The following is a 7,760-nucleotide window of genomic DNA, read 5'->3' as shown; positions in this document are numbered from 1 at the left end:
TCCAGTGTGGCTCTTCGTTATTGAAAACAGAGTAGCTGCATGTCTTTTATTTGCAAAAAGCACCAGATGCAGTGCTTAATTAACGATGGCCAGGTGTGGTTTTCATTATGGATCCTATGAAAATTAGCATCCTGCTAATTACATCAATTATTGTAGAGCCTGAAATGCTTCTCGGCTCATCGCCAAGTGATTAATAGCACAGTACACGCAACCCCACGATATGCTGTCAACATTGGCGAGTGACAAGATATTATTGTAATGCTAGCAGACATAATTAAAATGGATAAACATACAAACACCATATTTTCAATTACACTTGTTTTTCAAACAATCCCGACCAATTTCAGGTTTCATGATGGAGGGTACTTACCAATAACTGTCACTCCTAACAGACATGTAGGACATAGCACAGCATAAGCAAATCACAATTTTCCTTCATACATTATGTGCACGTGGAAATCCTGTCCTCACACACACACACACATGCATTTCAAGAGCAGTAGTGAGCCCAGTAATAGAAAATCATACAATTGAAATGTGGGAAAATGACATCTAAGTATCTCCCTGCTCAATTTACATTCCCTCAGTGGGAACAGTTTCTCTATATGACACCCACGAGGCCATGGAGTACGAGACATGGACTGAAAATGTATGGTAAATGTTACGTTGCCATACTGCACCATGTTGGTCTGTGCTAGTTAACGGTGGAGAGCATACACGTTGGTATACAATCCAGTGCAATTAAATTTTGGTTCACTGTCATCTGCTAACATTGCCCTTCAGTAGTCTACCAACACCTTTTTTATGCTTCACAGCCACCCATCCTGGCACTATCTAAGCTGAATGCTGCTTAGCTTCTGAGATCTGATGAGAACAGGCATATTCCAATTTGGTACTAGAGAACCCAATGGTACTGTGATTATAAAAGATGAAATACTGCACCGTGTAACGATCCGAATGAGTGGCAACAACTTTATAAAAAAATGTGTTTGTGCCATGTATATGTAATACATATACTAACCATCATCTATCCTTTATATTAAAATAAAACAATTGCATTCCTAAAAGTAGTTATAGCTGTTGTAGGTGTGTTGGCTGGATAGACTAGTGTGCACGTGACCTTTGGTCACCATGCCAGTTTGCTTGGAATGAACACATTGATTGCTGCCACTGCCAAATGTCTTCAGGAATTAACCAACGTTTTCAAACCGTTGTAGTGGGTAAGTTAAAGACACTGTGAAATCCTTTGACAGTGTAAATCCCTTGTGTGATCGTGTCTTATTTTACACGAGAACATTGACCAAAAGTGAAATAGTAAGTAATGTACTGGAACAGCACGTTGCCTGTTAAATTTGACAAACTACGTCAATACGACACTTCCCGCAGAGTTTAATTTAGGACTGCCTTGTGTGTCAATTAACTTCACACATACGAAGAAACATATAACAGTGTTGTTCTTGTGATCATAGTTGCTATACATCCATTGTTAAATCCAGGGTATGTATGAATACATGTACAATGTACTTTTTTGTTGTTAAAACTTGTTTCCTGCATTTACCACTGTTCCACATACTATATCAACATTTGGGCAATGCATTTGGTGTATATATTTTATTGTCATTTACATGTTTGCAATAAATACGTATATACATGCATTACATGAAATGTGGACACTGTAGTTTTGTACATTTATAATATGTACGGTACTATACATTTAAAAAAAATATTCCCAATCATGTTTGTGTCGACCTTAAAATGTCCCAAACTCTTTTTGACTAGCTTGTTTGTCCGTCTAATTGTATCTTGTGTAAATTTAATGGCAGTGAATCTGGCACAAAAACGAAGACATAAAACACTTCACTGCAGTTCACTGTAGCACTGTATTAATGGCAGTGATTCTTGCACAAAACGAAGTCATAAAACACCTCACTTCATGTCACTATAGCGCTGTACATAACTGACCTTCAATTTGTTCATATTCACTGCTCTGATACTTTATTCTCTTCTGCTTTCGATCGATGGGGTTGAAATAAATTTCAATTTGATACAATATCTGGAAAATCACCGATAAATGTCTATTTTACCATAATGTAGACGCATAAAATAGACTTACCTTTTGTCTCAAGTGCTGAAGAAATAAATAAAGACACCAAATCCACTTTGTTGCTGCGTAGAATTATTTATTAGATTCACTTTCAATTATAAAACGTCAAACTTAAAGTGAATTTGCGAAAAAAAATGTCTTTTCGCTCAACCTTCTGCGTGAGTGTAAAAATCCACCCGCTCATGAATATTAATGATGGGGGGGGGGGGTATACGGAGTGACGTCACGCACGTTACACACAGACAGATATTCTTGGCTCATTAAAGTAGTCATTATAGTTATAATTTTGCCTCATTACGGTCATTATAATATCCTAGTCAGTTTAATTACATAGCCATATTCAGTTTTAGAGACTTGTAAAATAACCATGTGATAATTAGGACAAGATAATCACTGTACGTCGGAATATACTAATCTGCACACAATCTTAGTAGTGGTATTTTGGACATGTGCAACAGAATGCATAATTTACTGAAGTGATATTATTTATGGTTATTATTTATGGTGTTGACCTAGTTTTATGAGGGTACTTAATGCAAGTGTGTTACAACATAATACTGGAGCTGCAAACATTTTATTTCACCTATTTATGATTAAAACTCAATTATTTATGTCAGTCTATGTTTTGCTGTGTTTTTATGATGAGGTATTCTGCATTCGGCATAGACATGGGGCTGACTCGTTTATTTAATTACCGTGTTGCTATATGGGCATACATGTATGTATGTTGAACTTCTTTCGCACCGTATGTAGCCAACCACGCTAATCAAAGGTTTCGGGGAAGGACAACTCAACACAAAAAGTGGTTCTAAAGCAATTTGTTTTTTTAATATAGATTTAAAAGTGCATAGCTCATAATATTGGAAGGACGAGCGTTCCAGACAGGGGCAGAAGCGCATCTGAAAGTGCACGATGCAGTCACCGTCATTGTTCAATGGCTAACCAAAAGCCACTGCGAAGATGACCGGAATTCACGTGATGATTCAAGCTCCTTGACGAGATCTGCAAGGTATTGTGGTTCACTTTTGGCAAGCACTTTGTGTGTAACGAGTGCTACTTTATAATGTATTCATTCGTCAACCAGAAGCCAATGCAGCTCGGCGAGCACTGGACGCATATGGTCAGGACACCTGCCAAATAATGTTGTACACGCTGCAGCTTGGTAATGTTTTTGTCAGACGTCCCATATATTTATAAGTTGCGATAATTGAGCCTTGACGATACTATGCTATATGCCACCGTGTTGGCGATGTCACGACCCAATAGTGGCCGAATGTGTCGTAAAGCTTTGATATTAAAATTGTAGGACCTGAAAATATTTTACACGTGGTGATCAAATTACATATTCTGGTCAAGTATGGTGTGGAGGCTCTTTAGATGAGTAGAAAACTAAATTATGAAGTCTGCGACCACCACACCCGATCCACCCACAAGTTTATTTGCCTGAGCTCGAGTGCCAACCAGCAGAACCTCCGATTTTTCTGGATTAAGCAGCATTTGGTCTCGTGAAAACCACGTGTGCACCGCTCGCGTGCAATCTTTGAGGTTACCGAGGCTCTCCATATCTAATCCATACAGGGCATTAATATCCAGTGATGTGGCAGACATACATCACGGATCCTATTATCCACAATGTTATATGCAAATTATACCACACTTGTGCCTTTTTTTGAACGAAAATCATAGTTAATAGGATGACTATGCCACATGACTCCTCTTACAAAATAACAATTTATGTTGCTAATTGTGGATGATAGAACAAGGCCACAGAAAATAGGAATGTTTAAATGCAGCTTATGTAAAAAATGAGTCATGGGTAATAAAATCACACAAGAGGAGTTCTACTTTAAATTACACAACGAACGTGTTGCAACAATGACACCTGACTTAATTGAACTATTTTATCCTCATTTTTGAATGGTAACAATTTGTGGTGTTATACATTTCATGGCTTTGCATATTTGGTTTCACATTTTTTCTTTGGGTTCCAGTCTTAATGTGAATTGTACATAGATTTGCGAGCAAGTATTGTATGCCAATGCCGACCCCACTTGAACACCCAATTGTTCTACTATACTTTGGGCATTAAAACACAACATTTCTGGATAATATGTGAACACTATCTCTAGCTTGATAAGTACAATACAGTACTGATATGATAGGATGTACTATCAATGGTACCACATATTTAAGTTCCTTTCAAAAGAGCGTAAATGTAATTGTGGGGAAGAGATATATGCCAGGCCATTATGTTTCCCTTTTGTGCTGCCCTGGGTTAATGATCAAGCAGGCACAAGGGATGGTGTGGTGGTGAGCTCACAACTTCTCTGTTTAGCTTTCATGTTGAACACCAAGTTTCATTGGCCACTTGAGCTTAATTTTTAAATAGATCACCCAAAATGTGGCTGCAAATAAGCCAAATATAGATTCCAATTAAGCTCTTGTGTCCAATCAAAGGCGAAAGACGCAATTTGGACCCCAGAGAACTTGTTAATCGGCTCCCTCTCCATTTTTTATTGCTCTTATTTTTAATTAGACTACCCCATTGGACGCACATCCTCTGCCTAGGGATTACAACATGCATACCCAGATTATTACTGGCAATATACAGTAGAACTCCATTTGACTACAGACCTATGACCCAAGACTTATTCACCAGAGGCTGTAGGGTCCAACAAAACTCCTGCTTTCGATGTATTTATTCCATTATCTACAATTATCCCGCATGTGAAATGGCTTGCTAATAGGCACCATAAATTTGTGGATAGGTGAAGTTAATCGGAAAAGTCATGCTATTATCTGTGATTATCTGCATTTTTTTCGAAGGATAGGTGGAGTCAATTCTTGCATAATCCCGTAGATAACAGGGTCCGTGATGTTTGTGCTCGAGATCACCGGATAAGGGTTCTACTGTATATAAAGCAAAGTGATGTGTTTACATTCATGCATAGATCAAAAGTATATATTGTATTGCATGCAAAGTACTGTGAGGGACAATACAAATCTAAAGTACGTGATACTAAAAGTGATGTTAATTGTCCCCCAGGGTCACATTTAAGCACAACCCGACATGGAGGTCATAGTTGACAGCTCATCTTTTGCCATACACCTCATCCTTACATCGAAATCAATGACAGCATTGTTCATGCCATGAAAACATTGGTATAACTATAATTATCGCACATAAGCAGGTTTGAATACGTTAGTGCAATTTGGAGTGTTTAACATCTCACATTAAATCCCAACATTGAGCCATGGCCAAAAAACAATCAATGTTAAACTACTGTCAATTTCAAGGTGATAAAGTGCTTAAAGGTAAATTTGGTTTCTATAGTTTGTGTAAAGTGTTAAAAGCCACACTGTTATAATGTATATTTACCATTATATTTACAGGGACATGAATCTTCTGATTACATCTGTTTTTCTGTGGTATTCCAAGGCCACAAGATATTTTTTTTTTATCAACCAAAGCGAATCATGTCATGTGCAGTACAAAACAGTGTTCTCTTTGTCCACAATCATTTTTAGAATTATAGGCTTGATTAATTGAAGGCCAAGGCATAACAGATCACTTTGTCCATGACATAATTTATCCATGACTAAAGGATCACATTAAGCATAATGTGCATATGCGGTGGGTCTTGTAAACCACGTGCATTATGTAATACTTTATTAATACAATCACCAATTGAAAACATCCCATTTACTTGGCATTTAATAACCTACGGTCCATAAAAATCCATGTAATGCTGTATAACTGCCAACAGGAGGCAGAATAACACGCTTGTCAGGAACTCATCAATTTATGCCACAATTTATATATTGTCAATGTGGAATCGACACACTACAGTATTGATATGTATGGACCCATTGTTTATTTAACATTACCATGCTCATTTACACGGAGTGGTGTTTTCAATTTAACTCTTATGCTTTCTAAAAATTTAAACTCACCAAAGACATATAAAATAACGTTCTGTACCGGAAATTAAACATTTCATTGGTAACCATTTTCCAGTTAGTTGCATTTCATTATTGCACAATTTCAGTGTACCACAGCATGTATTAGAGTACTTACTGTACTCCAATACCTCACATCATAGCTTTTCAGTCTGTGTCGCTGTGTCAGTGATATTGAGACTGACAATGACAGATGGAAGGCAGCGCCATGGAATTAAAGTATCACCAGTGGCTATGATTTTCCTCTAAACTGTTGGACAGAGTGGTGGATGCCACACTAATATGGCTTTCTCGCCTGCCTTAGCCTGCTTTTTATTATTCAGTCCACCAAACTGCAGGGATATCGTTTTCATAATACTGTAGCATTGACTGCCGTAGTATTAGAAACGTACTGTGGTATAGTATAAAATAGTGGATTTGCCAGTACGCTTGCCAGTAAACTGGGCTTACAATTCTATACATACCTATCTCATTTCTTATCTGCAGCAATTCAATAATGTTACATTAAAGCACTTTAAAAACGCCACATTATCACACAGACCAGCTTCACGTTTTCCATAACTTTTGAGTTGTGCTGAATTTTATCAACTCCCTTATTTCATTACAGTACGCCTCTGGTACAATTCATAACGTGTTTCCATTTAACTGTGCTTAATCGGACGGGATATTTAAAGTGTCACAGACTGCCAGATCCAGAAAACAGGGGTTTGTTTGTTGTTTATTTTATTACAAGTGTCTTTCTTTCTAATATACCATACTGAAGGAGAGTCCAGTGCATGCCAAATACAATTACGCACGCCGTTCAATACACTGCATTTAAATTTTCACGTGAAACTACTTAGAATAATTAACTTTTTTATAAATAGGAAGCCACATCGAGTCGTAAATATATATTTTTAGGAGGATCCCGCTACATTGCCTTTTTTTATTTCAAGACATTTTAAAATCTATTTAAATTAGTGCGTTTTATTATACAATTGCAGAAACCGTAGCACCTAGAAAACCCCCACGCGAGCGAGGGGGGCAATATCCGTACAGATGGAAACAGATGGCGATTGGTATACTTGCTGCACTGCCTTCTCCTGGCGAGCCAGCGTATTGCAAACTCCTCGACGCTCTAGGCAAGGGGAGCTTCACCTGTGGGGTGATCTACCAATTCTCACTGCCGCCTCCAGTTGCTGATCACAGTTCGCGTGTTGTAAAAATTTCAAACGAAACAAATATTTATTTATATTTGGTATACTATACAGCGAGCATGTGGGCGAATATTTGCGCGTAAATACGACAAAAAAGATTTAAAAAAATAAAAACCGACCACGGCAGGATTCGAACCTGCAATCTTCTGATCCGAAGTCAGACGCCTTATCCATTAGGCCACGCGGCCACTCTCTGCGCAGGCGCGTTTCTCCCTAGATATCATCAACGTGTGTGGGTGTGTGTGGGTGTGTGTGCTCCATCCGTTTACACCACTGCATTTGTGTATTCCCCATTTTGAACAAACACCAGTCGAATGCCAACAAAAGGCACACGACTTCCCCTGTCTTGAATGCAAAGCCACGGCGGCCATGGGGACATGACTCGGCGAGGATACGGACCCCCAAACCCTTGCTCGTAACAGAACAGGAATATTTATATTTTTTATATACTGGAGGGATCCGATGAGCTCTAAAGCTCTTTCACAAAACCATGCAGCAGC

The 7,760-nt window shown here is 38.3% G+C and overlaps 1 non-coding gene across 1 annotated transcript; it reads right to left on the bottom strand.

Moving 5' to 3' along the window:
- Positions 1 to 7,375: 7,375 nt before the first annotated feature.
- TRNAR-UCG (transfer RNA arginine (anticodon UCG)) lies at positions 7,376 to 7,448 on the bottom strand. The gene has a single exon. It is a non-coding gene; the product is annotated as a tRNA-Arg (tRNA).
- Between the last annotated feature and the right edge of the window lie 312 nt (positions 7,449 to 7,760).

Source organism: Lampetra fluviatilis, chromosome 5, assembly GCF_964198595.1.
Source record: "Lampetra fluviatilis chromosome 5, kcLamFluv1.1, whole genome shotgun sequence".
Taxonomy (NCBI): Eukaryota; Metazoa; Chordata; class Hyperoartia; order Petromyzontiformes; family Petromyzontidae; genus Lampetra; species Lampetra fluviatilis.
Note: the sequence above shows the minus strand (reverse complement) of the source record. Positions and strands in the feature narration are given on the sequence as shown.